The sequence below is a fragment of the Vulpes vulpes genome, chromosome 5 (assembly GCF_048418805.1).
Source record: "Vulpes vulpes isolate BD-2025 chromosome 5, VulVul3, whole genome shotgun sequence".
NCBI classification, from domain to species: Eukaryota; Metazoa; Chordata; class Mammalia; order Carnivora; family Canidae; genus Vulpes; species Vulpes vulpes.
In genome coordinates, this window is record NC_132784.1 from 9018686 (window position 1) to 9031791 (window position 13106).

The 13106-nt window shown below is 56.7% G+C and overlaps 1 long non-coding RNA gene across 1 annotated transcript; it reads left to right on the top strand.

The window, feature by feature from the left end:
• Nucleotides 1–1211: 1211 nt before the first annotated feature.
• On the top strand, nucleotides 1212–3492 carry LOC140598968 (uncharacterized). Its single transcript, XR_012001489.1, has 3 exons — nucleotides 1212–1520; nucleotides 2857–2954; nucleotides 3368–3492. It is a non-coding gene; the product is annotated as an uncharacterized lncRNA (long non-coding RNA).
• The last annotated feature ends 9614 nt before the right edge of the window (nucleotides 3493–13106 follow it).

Here is a 13106-nt window from a genome sequence, read left to right on the forward strand (position 1 = left end):
CCAAAGGCAGACGCTCAACCCCTGAGCCACCCAGGTGCCCCCACCATTGTCCAGTGGCATCAAGGACACTCATATTGTGCAACCATCCTCACCATCTCCAAGGCCTCTTTCATCTTCTTCAACCAAAACTCCACCCATGCCCCCCTCCGCACCCCAGCTCCTATAACTGCAGTTCTCTGTCTCTAGGATAGGACTGTTCTGGGCACCGCATATGAGTAGAGTCACGCAGGATCTGTCCTTTGTGACTGGCTTATTTCACTCCACATAGTGTCCTCCGGGCTCCTCCGCGTCGCAGCATGTGACAGGCTGCCCCTCCTCTCTCAGGCTGGATAATACTCCATTGTATGTAGACACCACGTTTTGTTTATCCGTCATCCTCTGCGGCACTTGGGGTGCTTCCACCTTTTGGCCGTTGTGAATTGTGCTGCTGTGAACACGGGTGAGCAGATGTCCACTGGGGCCTTTGCCCTGGCTTTGGGGTATATACAGCAGAGGTGGAGCTGCTGGGTCACCTGGTCACACTGGTCCCGCCTGCAGCAAATGAGGGTTCTAATTCTTCCACGCTCTGCTGACACTAACTTTCTCCTTATGCTAGTAGCCACCCTTGCCACAGGCCCTGAGTCCCTGAAGCTGGGTGAGCTATGCTGGACGCCGGGGTGGGCACATATGCACATATCCCCTTGTCACCTTCAGGGACCGAGGGTACAATCTCTGGAGCCACCCACCAGCTTCTCTGCTCTCTCCCAGCCCCTACCTGCTCAGACACCTGTCTCCCCAGACCACACCCCTCTTCCAAGCTCACCTGCCCCAGCTCTCCATTGCAATGGACCATCTGTGCGGCCCACCCAGGGCTGTGGCTCCCATGTGCCTGCTGCCCGTGCTCTCCCTGCCCTCCCGGGCCCAGGGGTCATGGCTCCCCTCCCACCGCACTCCAGTAAAGTCCCCTTCTCCTCCCTTCTGGCCTGTGCATGGGACAAGCCTGGTGAGCGCTGGAATCCTGGAACCACCTCATGTAGAGCAAGCTCCTTAACCTCCCCGAACCTGTCTTCTCCGTCTGTGAACTGGGAATGTCACCTGCCTTGAGACTGCAGTGAAGCAGTGAGCGTGAGCATGGTCACAGGAGGAGGTTCCCCGCAAAGCTCAGGAGCCGCTTTCTGGGGGTGGGGGAAAGGGGGTCGCTCTGAAGTGGGAAATGGCTTGGTGTTTTCCAGGATCCAAAGGAGAGTGACACTGTGGGGGCTCGGAGTAGGTAGACGGGGACGAGCTACATTATGTGCTCAGGCCCAGCCTGCGGCCCAGCTGCCTCCCCCGGGCTGGAGCAGAGCCACACTGGAAGCCCGTCTGCTTCCTGCACACTCCGCTGGCCCTGCTGTGGGCATGAAGCTCCCAGGATGATTTCTCCTCGACGCCCCATTTTCAGGCAGCACGGTGGGGTGTTGTGGCCCTCAGAGGGCATCAGAATCACCCAGGAGGCTTCTTCAACACACTGCTGGGTCTCACGGCCGCTTCCAACTCAGCAGGTTTGAGTTGGGACTTGAGAATGTATTTCTAACTGGTTCCCAGTGGGTGCTATTTACTGGCGAGAGGAGCTCGCTTGCTTGTAGAAGCATCCAAGACGGAAATGAGTCATCCAAGATGCAGACGTGGGTGTGAGCTAAGGGTGGGGGTGGCGGTGGCGGGACTACGGAATGTTACAGTCCCCTGATGTCCCCCTGAACCTGGGGTGTGGGGCCAGCTGTGGGACCCTCCTCCCATCCTCGCTGTAAGGGAAGCGGACTCCAGTTCTGAAATCCAGTGACTGGGCCTCCAGGGGAGGCAGCGGGGCCTGGGGGGGGGTGGGGAGCAGCCACGTTCAGCGCCACCACCCCTGCTCCCCCACCTGCGTCCAGGAAGTCCTGGGCCACAGCTGTCCCCACGTCCCCGACTGTGGCAGTCCCCACGGGAGACCGACAGCGTTCGCGCTGGGTGGGGGCACCCAGTGTCCGGGCCTCTGTCCCGCAGGCTGGAGATTGACCGAGTGAGTGGGAAGGGCAGGCCCTGGGAGACTCCCGAGCGCCCAGCTTGCAGGAGCCGAGGGCCTAACGCAGAATCCCCGGGGAGGTGCGCGGCCGGAGCAGGACGGGCTCTCCCTGTGCATCCTTTCCCGGGTCGCTTTATGCTCCCCCAGCGCCCGTGTCCTCCGTCCTCACCTGGTCCTTGCCCTGGACGGGCGGGTCCTGGGCTGCTGCGCTGCGGGCACACGCGTGGAGGCGGCATTGCCGGGCGCTGGGGGCCTGCCGGGAGACTGAGGCCTAGTCGGCCCGGGGCACCTGCCTTCCAGGGACGGGATCCTGGGGGCCAGGAGGCCTGCAGAGCTCTGCTCTGTTGAATATTAACCTGCCTTGATTGGGTGGATCAATATTTAAACTCAATTATAAGGGAAAGGGGTTATCTGGAAAGAGCTTATCGGGCAAGAGGCAGCTATTGGGCTATCTGATCCGTGGTGAGGCTGGGCTGGAGCGGGGCTGGGCTTCAGACTCGTCCACTGGGGAAACCTGGACGGAGGGAAACCAGTCAACTTGCACTTGCCCGTCCGCCTTTCCTTCCTCCCTCCCTCCCCACCCCCTCTCCCTCTCTCCCTCTGTCCCCCATCCTTCTTTCCTCTTCTCCTTTCCCCCTCCCTCCTTCCCCCCCTCCCATCCTTCCTTCCTTCCCACCCTCCCTCCCCACTTCCTCCATTCCTCTGGGGACTCAGCTCTTTCTTGGCTCCCAAGTCACAGCGCTCACCAGCCCCACTCTTCCCTTGAGCTCTCGTGGGCTCCTGTGCAGAGGCTCAACTGTCTGTCTGTCTGTCTGCCTGCTTCTCTCACTGAGCAGAACTCCTCGGGGACAGAGATTGGTTTGCTCCACCAATGCCACTCAGAAGTCCAGCCCAGGGCCTGGCAGGGAGAAGCCTCTCCAGCAGTGTTTGTTGAGTGAGTAAATGATAGCAGTGTGGTGCTGATTGGCCAGCGAGGGAGAGGGACCCGAGGCCCCCACGAGAGGGGCCTGTACCAGGCAGGGAGCCAGCTGCTGTGCCTTCTTAACCAGACTTCAGATTAGTGTATTAGCTTAGCACACTGAGGACACGGTATGGTGGCAGGGGACTGGGACAGGTGAGTTTGGATGGGAGAGTAGGGAATTGGGCAAAGTGCCAAATGTGGGGCAAAGAGACCCTGGCCGTGTTGGCATGGACAGGGCCTGACAGGGGCCCTCCAGTTGAGTATCTGCCGAGTGCCAAGGGTCTTACAGGCTGCTGAGAGGAACCAGAATATATCGCTGTGAAGAGGTTTGGGATTTTTACTTGGTGTGTGTTCTTTATGAATTCTCCTTATCTGCCCCAAAGCAGAGCCTCCCAAAGAATTCAACTGCCATAAATCTCCCTGGGGGTTTTGCAACCAGAGGAGACTGACTCCTCTCAGCCACGAGAAGCTGAGAAGCCTTGACTGGAATAAGAGATGAGCTCCCACATGCATGCCATCTGTTCTCCTACGGGCCCATTTCTCTTTCCTAAGAGGCAGATGTCTCCCAGCCTCCCCCCTACCATCCCCCCCACTCCCGGAAAGATGGTACGTGAGCTCCCAGTTCTGACCGCTTCTTTCACTCACGTGTTTGTGTGTGCAACTGTGTACAAATGAGAATAAATATCTTTCTCTTGCTGTCTTCTATCCATTGCATTCCCCCGCCCCAAGCACCGGGTGGAAGAGGGTGGAGGAAGACTCTTTCCTCCTTGACGTTTCATGATCTCACCCGGTGCTCACACCACCTTTGGAGGCAGGTGTTAAAGTCTCCACATTTTGGGGGCCCCTGGGTGGCTCAGTGGTTGAGCATCTGCTTTCGGCTCAGGGCATGATCCTGGGTCCTGGGATCGAGTCCCACGTTGGGCTCCCTGCATGGAGCCTGCTTCTCCCTCTGCCTGTGTCTGCCTCTCTCTCTGTGTGTCTCTCGTGAATAAATAATAAAATCTTAAAAAAAAAAAAAAAAAGCCTCTGCATGCCCTTGGGGAAACTGAGGCTCAGAGAGGCTGGGTAGTTGACTCAAGGACACTCATGGGGCAGAGTGGGCTTCTGACCTGGGTCTGTCACTTCCCGGGACTGCCGTGGACCCAGAGGACCGTGCCAGGTGGCTCTGGGAGAGGTGGTGAGCTAGGGAGGGAGGCATCCTAGCCTGGGTGCTGCCCTGAGCTCGGAGGGGGAATCCAGGATGGTCTAGGTGGGTTGTGGGATGTCCCTCCTCCAATTCTCCATATGTTCAGGAGTGGGGGGAATGCGCCTTTGGGACAGGGTGGTACCATGTGCATCCCTTCCTTGTCTCCACCATGTCCTAGTTTTGTCCGTGGGGCCATGTGATGGGGTGAGCCAGGACCACCTCCTACATCAGAGTCTCCACCTCCCACCTGCCTCCCCGGGGGGCAGCGAAGGTGGCGGGTGGGGGGTTGCTCAGCAAGGGGACCAGCCTCTATGTTCTGAAAAGTTTTTTTTTTTTTTAAGATTTTATTTATTCATGAGAGACACACAGAGAGAGGCAGAGACACAGGCAGAGGGAGAAGCAGGCTCCATACAGGGAGCCCGATGTGGGACTCGATCCCAGGACCCCAGTCACTCACATCCTGAGCCGAAGGCAGACGCTCAACCAGAGCCACCCAGGTGTCCTTTTTTTTTTTTTTTTTTTTTTTGTTCTGAAATTAATCTGACTGTAGGAAAGGAGTCATTAGTTCCCCGGGTGGAACCATGTGTCAAAGTTTTGAGTGCCTTTTTTCTTTATTTTTATTTTTATTTTTTTTTGGCTGCTAGTGACTTAAGAGTTCAAAGAATGGGTTGGTCTGTAAACTAATTGACTAATTGAACTGTCTGTAAAGTATCCAGAAGATAACATTAAAAAGAAGACTGCCAAGAATATAAAACAGCACCACTATGGTAATAACTGTTAGGAAAAAAATCAAGTTGGAAATATCCGAGAAGAACTAATTAAGAGAGTCTCATATTATGGCCATATTATTAGGTAAGTAACGCTAGATGCTGTGAAATCAACCCCTAAACCTGAGTGGCTCAACACAATAAAGGCTTATTTCTTCTTTGTGTGTCAGGTGGATCTGGCTCGCCAGGCTGCGTCCTACATGGTCATCTGGGGACCCGCGTGCCTTCCATCTGGTGGTCTTGCCATGTTCTAGGGCCTCAGAGGCTTCCCTTGACCCTTCACTCCAGGCAGAGGAAGGGATGACACCCTAGAGAGTGGAGGGAGAGGTTTTAGGGACTAGGCTGCAAGTGACCAGCAGCTTCCCCTCGCGTGACAGTGGCAGATCAAGGCCCCGCGGCCCCAGCCAGCCTTGTCACAGGGTGGTCGGGAAGTGTAGTCTAGCCATAGGTCTGGCATCCTCTGCCACTATGGCATTTAATAAATAAGCAAATTAACACGCCAGAATGAATGAAAAAAGAAATTGCCAGCACGTGCGGTGTCGGGCCCTGTTTGGCGTCTGTAATAGCAACGGGCCCACAGCCCTGCCTCATCGATGCTGTTGCAGGAAGGAAGAGATTGAGGTGGGGGGGTGGGGAGGGGTGGGGGGTGGGGGGGTGAGGGGGGGCAGTGACTTGCCCAGGAAAGACTTTGAACTCAGCTCAGGTATTTTGATTCAAGTCTGTGCTCAACCACTATTTGATTCTGCCTTAGCAGAGAAACAGGCTTAAAAAAAATATATAAAGGCCAAAATAGGCTGCATCAACATTCATTCATTCATTCATTCATTCATCAACATTCATTCATCATTCATTCTTTTTTTTTTTTCTTAGCCAACAGTCCTTCTAGCCCCTGGTGCCATGTGCCAGGCCCTCTGTTGGATGCGGTGGAGGCAGTCAGGGAGACGCAGGGGCTGAGAGGAACCCCATCTCCTCCAGGCCCCTCATACGGCCTCTCCGTGCCTCTCTAACCCTGAGAGGTTTCTGCGGTGCCTTTAAGAAAAAAAGGACATTGTTATTGGAAAGGTGAAATCAGCCTACAGGTTTCCAATGTCCCATCCTGGGTGTTTGTGTACAAAACAGAGGCTGGCCCCGGGGTGGCGGGGCAGGGCGGTGGCACACAGGGCCCACTGTGAGGCGGGCCGCGACTCCGGGCTTGCTGCGGTTCCCTCTGTCTCTGGCACAGAAGACCTGGTGGGGTCTAGCAGTGACACAGGACCAAGAGTCAGACGCGCAATTGACTGTGCCACCCAGGCCCCCCTCTACTGTTCTCTGCATTTTGTTCTATTTATTTATTACTTATTTTTAAAGGTTTTATTTATTTATTTGAGAGAGAGAGAGAACATGAGCAGGGGGGCAGGAGTAGAGGGAGAGAGAGAAGCCGACTTGCCGCTGAGCAGGGAGCCCAAGTTGGGCCTCGGTCCCAGGACCCCAGGATCATGACCTGAGCCAAAGGCAGATGCGTACTGCACTGAGCCACCCAGGCGGCCCTGTTCTCTGTATTTTAAAATTGATTTCAACCTGGCCAGGGTTTTTGACATGTTGACTTCAAAGGAGCATTGCAGCCAGGACAGGTTTGGGGGTCATGGTTAGGTCAGGGAACCAGGACATAGCCATTTTCAGGGTGGCCTAGCATCAAAATTAGGAGGTGCCTTGGGGATGCCTGGCTGGCATAGGTGGTGGAGCATGTGACTCTGGACATTGGGGGTGTGAGTTCCAGCCCCATGTTGGGTGTGGAGCCTACGTAAGAAAAAATAAAAGTATTTTTTTAAAAAGGTGCCTTAGTCTTGGCCGGGCAGCCTAGTAGGGAAAGGAGGTCACCTGGGGGAAGCCTGAGAGACTCAAGGTTCCCACCCTACATGCCATAGCCACCTGCTGCCCACAGTTGCTGGTGTGCCAGCCTCATCTGGGGGATGCTGCCTTCTGTCTGTCTGTCTGTCTTTCTTACACTGGTGCCTTTGCTTACAAAGAGATGCCCTTTCTGAGCCTGCAGGGTTGGCTGAAATGGCAAAGCTTGCAGAGCATGAAGGGTTCATAAGGTTGTCAGTGGACCCCCTGGGCTCTGAGGCGGCGGGGAGTCCGGAGGACTCAGACAGGATCCAGATCTGGCCCTGACTTTTCCGGCAGGCCTCGGCTTCTGAGTCCATAGAATAAAGAGGTTCGCACCTACCTCCCAAGGCCGGTTGCCTGGATTCTTGTGACGCCTTCGCAAAAGCCCGTGGCAGCATGTTTGCATGGAGAGGGCCCAGCTGCGCGGCGTCCTTGCTCAGGGCCGCCGCTCCTGTCCGCAGGCTTGGAAAGGGTCCGAACCCCCACCTGACCGTGCTGCTCTCTTGCTTAACATCTCCAGTCCCCTCGTTGGCCTCAGGGAGGCCTCCTGACCTCCCCCGAACCCAGGTGGGGTCAGATGCCCCTCCTCCAGCTCCCACGGCCCCCTGGGGCCTGCCCTGTCCTCCCACTGCTCTGAGAGCCCCTGGAGCACAGGGACTTGTCTTATTCAGCTCCACGTTCCAGATGCTCTTGCACCAACCCCCGGCCTGGACACGGCAGGAGAACGATTCGTGGGTCTCTCTGGATAATGGAGCCTGAGGCCCAGAAGCCCCAGTGAGTGAAGGCAGCTGACCAGCTGGCCAGAGCAATCCCCCACGCTCCGTTCCATGCCTCTGGTTCTGCAGATTAATCTGGATACCTCTCACTTCCAACAGTAGCCACATTGCTGAGCTCAAATGGAATGCCGGTCAATCAAGTGCTGGTTCAATGCGCCAACAAGACTCAGCATTTAAGGGAAGCCTATGATGGGTTAAGGTAGTTCTTTGGGGGAGTAAAGGATCCTTTTGTAACATAGCAAAGCTCACCTCCACCTTCAAAAGAAAAAAATTCTTTTTCCCTTATATGAATTCAGATTTTGGATTCTGGAGGGTCTGGGTTCCCTGGGAAGCAGATTCTGGGGCAGTGATTTGTATGTAAGACATTTAACAGGAATGTTCTTGAGGTCAGCCCCGGGAGAGGAAGGGAGGAGAGAAGCTGAGCTGTATGTAGTCTCAGTGGGGTCCTCCATGGGCAGCTTGGGCAGCTCGAGCTGGCCCACATTTCAGAGTTGCCTCCACATAGGGAGGCAGCCAGACCTCTATATCCCCAGCCAAACCCCTTCTAGGTGCTAGGCTCTGTGCGTCACTCTTGTGATGGCTTTATAATGTAGGGGCTATTATACCCATTTTCCAGATGGGAAAGTAGAGGAGGAAAAGGTAAGTTATCAAGGAGACCGTTGGTACTGCACTCCCACCCTCCTACCCAGCTCCTATCCCCCTAACGCTCCCATCTTGCTCTGGGATGGGCTGCAGGCCTGCAGCTTGTCAGGAAGCTGCATCCTGCCTCGCCATGCACCTGCCTCCACGCCTCGTCCACAGGCATTCAAACGTGCTCCCGGTGAATGAGAGCCTCTGGGGTAAGACCCTTCCAGGCTGACCGCTGGGGTCCAGGGCTCAGCAAGGGGTCCAGAGCAGAGCCAAGGAAATGCTGTTACAGCCCGAGGTCAGACAGGCAGAGCTGGGCTCCGCTGGAAACTGCCCCATGCAAGTGCTGCTTTGCTGGAGGACGTGGCTTTAAGGACATCCACGTAGCAGACTTGGGCAGGAGCGTGCTTGGCACTGGGGGCCTGGGCAAAGTGACACATCAGCCCTGGCTCAAGGGACTCCTGGACTAGTGGGAGATAAAGATGGAAAACCATCAACCCCTAAACCCCAAACACTGCAACAAATCCTGCAGGAATGAGAATGGCTCTCGGTTGTCTAGAGGCTCTGTGTGGTCCTGACCAACAGCATCATCCTGCCCTGGGATGCTGCAGTCACCTCCTGACAGGTCTCCCTGGCCCTGCCCCGGACTGTGGTCTGTCTTCCACGAAGCAGCCAGAATGATCCTTCTAAAATTCTAAGTCCGACCACTCAAGAGGCTCATGGGCTCTCTAACATCAGCATCCTCCCCTTCTACTACCAGCCTCACTGACCTTCTTGGGCTGTTTCTGGAATGCTGTTTGGCCTCAGGGCCTTTGCACTTGCTGTTCCCAGCTGGGAAGATCTTCCTTCCAGGATCTGCACAGCTCTGCTGTACACAGGCTGGGCCCATGGGAATGGTGCCCCCTGCAGGCGGCCCAGCGGCTCCATCACTTCATGCAGGGACACCCCCTTCCCCACAGCATCCCTCACTCTTGCCATATCATACCAAAGAGGGATAGATACATTAGAGACCCCTGCAGTTGTGTGGGGCTGAGTGTCCCCTGCAGCAGGACATGGGAGGGGGGAGGATCCATGGGGGATGAGCTGTGTTTCACTCACTGCCATTATCGCCTTTACTTGGAGCAGAGCTCAGACAGGCAGGTGCTCTATGAAGAGCGAGCAAGGACCGAGTGACCGGGTGACAAGTCTGAGCCCTCCAAGTGCATCACATACTCCCCCTTGCTTCTGTGACACCATTTACAGAGACCCTGATGTCCCTGCCTGACCTCCCACCCTCAGGTCCTGGCCCTCAGCTGCCTGACCTCTCAAACTCTTTCTTGTACCCTTCCAGCTTTCCTGGAGAGACATTGAACTCATGGGAGTCAGCTAGCAGTGGGTCAGGTGGCAGAGGACGAGTGGCCCGGTGGCCCAGGACAGTGGCCCTAGCCAGGGCGAGCAGCAATGTGGCTCGCACTCTCCTCCCCGTGCCCTGCACAACCAGGAGCTCCTGAAGATGGGCACGTCCCATCTTGCTCCAGTATTTTCAGAGCCCTAAGCCTAGAGCCGGGCACGCGCACACACATCAGGTGGGTCACAGATGTGAGTTCATCACCGCCCCTGCCCCCCAGGCACTTGCCGTCTGAAGTGGGAAACAGACCATCACGGTGGCATGTGACAGGGAACACGAAGAGACAGTGGAAGAACTGGGTCTGGGTGGGGGCCGGGAAGGGGTCCCTGCACCCAGCCTCCAGAGTTCGGCTGTTTTATGGAGATGAGGATAAGGTTAGTGTGTTTTTTACTTATTTTCTGCATTAAAAAAAAAAAAGATTTTATCTATTTATGAGACACACAGAGAGGGAGGCAGAGACATAGGCAGAGACAGAAGCAGACTCCCCATGGGGGGCCCAATGTGGGGACTCGATCCCAACCCTGGGATCACACCCTGAGCCAAAGGCAGATGCTCAACCACAGAGCCACACAGATGCCCTATTTTCTGCATTTTTAAAGCAACAATTTTAAGCTTACAGAAAAGATGCAAAATTGGTACATGGCATTTTCAATATCCTCCCCAGATTCCTTAAAATGTTTGTATTTTACCAGTCTCCCTTCCCCCATCTATTTACCACCTGCCTATGGTCTATCGATCTATCTAATCTGTCGATCATCTACCCTCTCAATAAATTTTTTCTGAAATGTTTCGGTGCAATCCTGCTGCAGATGTGATGGCCCTTGGCCTCTAAGTACTTCAGCACTTCCTAAAGGCCATCGCGTTCTTGGACATGCCCACAGCACAGAGATCAAGGCGGGGACGCGGAGCCGGGTGGCGTGTGGGAGTCTGAGCACCTGGGGGGCAGGGGGGGCCCGCCGCAGCCCAGGGAGGCAGCCCAGGGAGGGCTCCATCGCGCAGGCCCCGGGACGAGACTAAGGGTAGGTTGAACCTGACGGGGCAAGCCGGGCCGCCGGGCGGATCTGGGCTCCGCGCTACTCCAGCCGGCCCTGTCCTGCGGGGAGGCTGGGGCCTGGAGCTGATGATCCCTGTCGCCCGAGGCGCTCAGTGCCCTGGAGAGGGGTCAGTTTGCCCTGTTAGTAGGAAGTTCAAAAGAACAGAATGTACTCTAGGAGCTCAGGGATCAGGGAGTGGAAGGGCAGGGAAGGAAAGGGGAAAAGTGAGTGAAAGTATGCGTCTGGCACAGCGCAGTCTGTTTTGTCACCGTGACAACATCCCCCGGTGAGTCACCACTCTGCTCACACACACACGCACACACACGGCCTTCCTTCCGTGTCGCCTCCCTTCTGGCCGCCGGCACGGTCCCCTCTCGGCCTGCCCGGTCCCCTGGCTGGGCCCACGCACTTGGTGTTATTCAGAAGCAGGTTCGGATCCCAGCGTGGCCAATGTGTGAGCCTGGGCACGTTGCTCGACCTCGCTGGGCCTCAGCTGTATGTCTCGAGAGCAGGAATGACAGTCCACACCTCGTAGGTTGTGGTAGCAGTGGGGACTGTTCTGCACAAAGCAGGCTCCAGGCAGGCCCGGCTGGTCCCCTGGGGCCCTGTGGGTCTCTTGGAGTTCGAGGCCCCACGGCTCCCACACACCCGTCTTCCCCTTTTTTAAGGTGCCTCCAGCTTGCCAGGGGGAGCCCCGAGGGCAGGCCCACCTCTGATTCACCTGGGCACTCCTGCCGGGGTACGTGGAGGGGTTAAGTAGCCGCCTATGGAAGCCAGGAGGGAGAGAAACCCCTGAGGTAGTGCTTGGCACGCAACAGGTGCCCTGGGGAGGACCAGCTGTCTTGCAGGAGACCTTTACATCATCCACAGGCATGACCTGTAGCATCTGCTCAGAGGCAGGTGCCCCGGCCAATGAGGCCGCAGTGCAGAAGTGGATGGGTGCTAACAGCAGGCCAGGTGGCCGCCAGCCTCCCCTCCCCAGCACCTGCTCCCATCAGGCCAAGAAGCCTCCTGCCTATGGGGCTGAGGCAGAGGAGGGGAGTGTGGGAAGCTGTGGCCAGGGGACCGAGGTGTGGTCCTGCAGGAGCTCGACGAAGGATGGCAGAGGCCCTGGGCACCTGGCTGTAGGGGTCCCAGGCAATGCACTACACGCTGGGGGAATGTGGGTGTGCTGGCAGGAGGGGTCGGCGGCTGCAGGCCTCGCTCCCACCGGGCCCTTTCTGTGCCACCCAGGGTAACCTGACACCGGCCACCCTTCTGCAGATTGCACATCACCTGCCTCTCTTGGCTGCTTGAGGAGGTTTGAAGGTGTTGCAAATTGCTCTATGATGTTCTGGAGCCAAACCATGTCCCTGGCCTGCGGCCCATCCCCTGGGGCTTGGCATCAGCTACACTGTCCCTGGAAGACAAGCTGCCTTTGAGGGTTTGGTGTTTTGAGGGCTTGGGTTTAGAGGGCCAGGCCAGTGGCGTCTCCACCTGGCTGGCAGCGGGGAGGTGCTTGCCTGGGATTCAGGCAGCATCAAGGTGGTCAGAGGACAGAGCTCTGGCCCCAGCCACTCAAAGATGCTTCTGTGATGAGCGGTGTGGAGGTGAAGAGCATGTGCTCTGGGGCCAGACAGCCTGGTGCTGCTTCCTAGCCCTGTGACCTTGGATGATTGACTTGGCCTCTCTGAGTCTCGGTTTTCTCATCTGCAAAATGGGGGTGGTAACAGGCCTTGCCTCTGAGCAGCGCTGTGGAGGTTTCATGAGCTAATACAGGGGAACTGTTCAGAGCAGCCCGAACATGTGAATGCTGAGTAAACATGGCAGGGGTGTACAGTCACCCCCAGTCTAGGGGTGGGGTAAGGCCAGCCTCACCTCAGCTGACCCTCCAGCTGTCTATGCGCAGCCCCGATCCACTGTCCAGCCTCCTCTATCCTCCCCCTCCCTCTGGAGCAGCCACAGTGAGCCGCTTGGGCTTCCCTGAGCTCGCCGAGGCCTCTGGCCACTGCAGGGAAGCTCCTCTGCCAGGAGCAGCTTTTCCCACAGGGGGCAAGCCACTCCCTGCCCTCCACTTCCCTCGCCCGCTCAGCTCCAGTGCCCCCTCCTTCGGCCCATACTGCTCCCCAGAGCGCTCCCTAATAAATGTCCTGTGTGCTAATCGCCCACCCAGAATCTGCCTCCAGGAGCCCAGCCTGCAGCAGGGTCTTGTTGTAAGCACCAAAATCCTGGTTATAGGGATTTGGGGGCTCCCCAGAGTGTGGAGGGCCAGGCTTGAGAGCCACACAGCAGGAATCACTACCAGGCTACCCAGAATGCTGTGGGCAAATAGTCCCTTGCCCCTGTGGTTGGGGCCCTGGGCGGGACACGAGATCTCTGCTATGCTGTCCCCAGACTAGTGGGGTTCCATCAGCACCTGCTGGAGGGGCTCACGTAGGGTGTGAGGGTGGATTTACTCAGTAATGGAAGGGGGAGGATACAGGGGTGGCTTGGATGAGAGGAA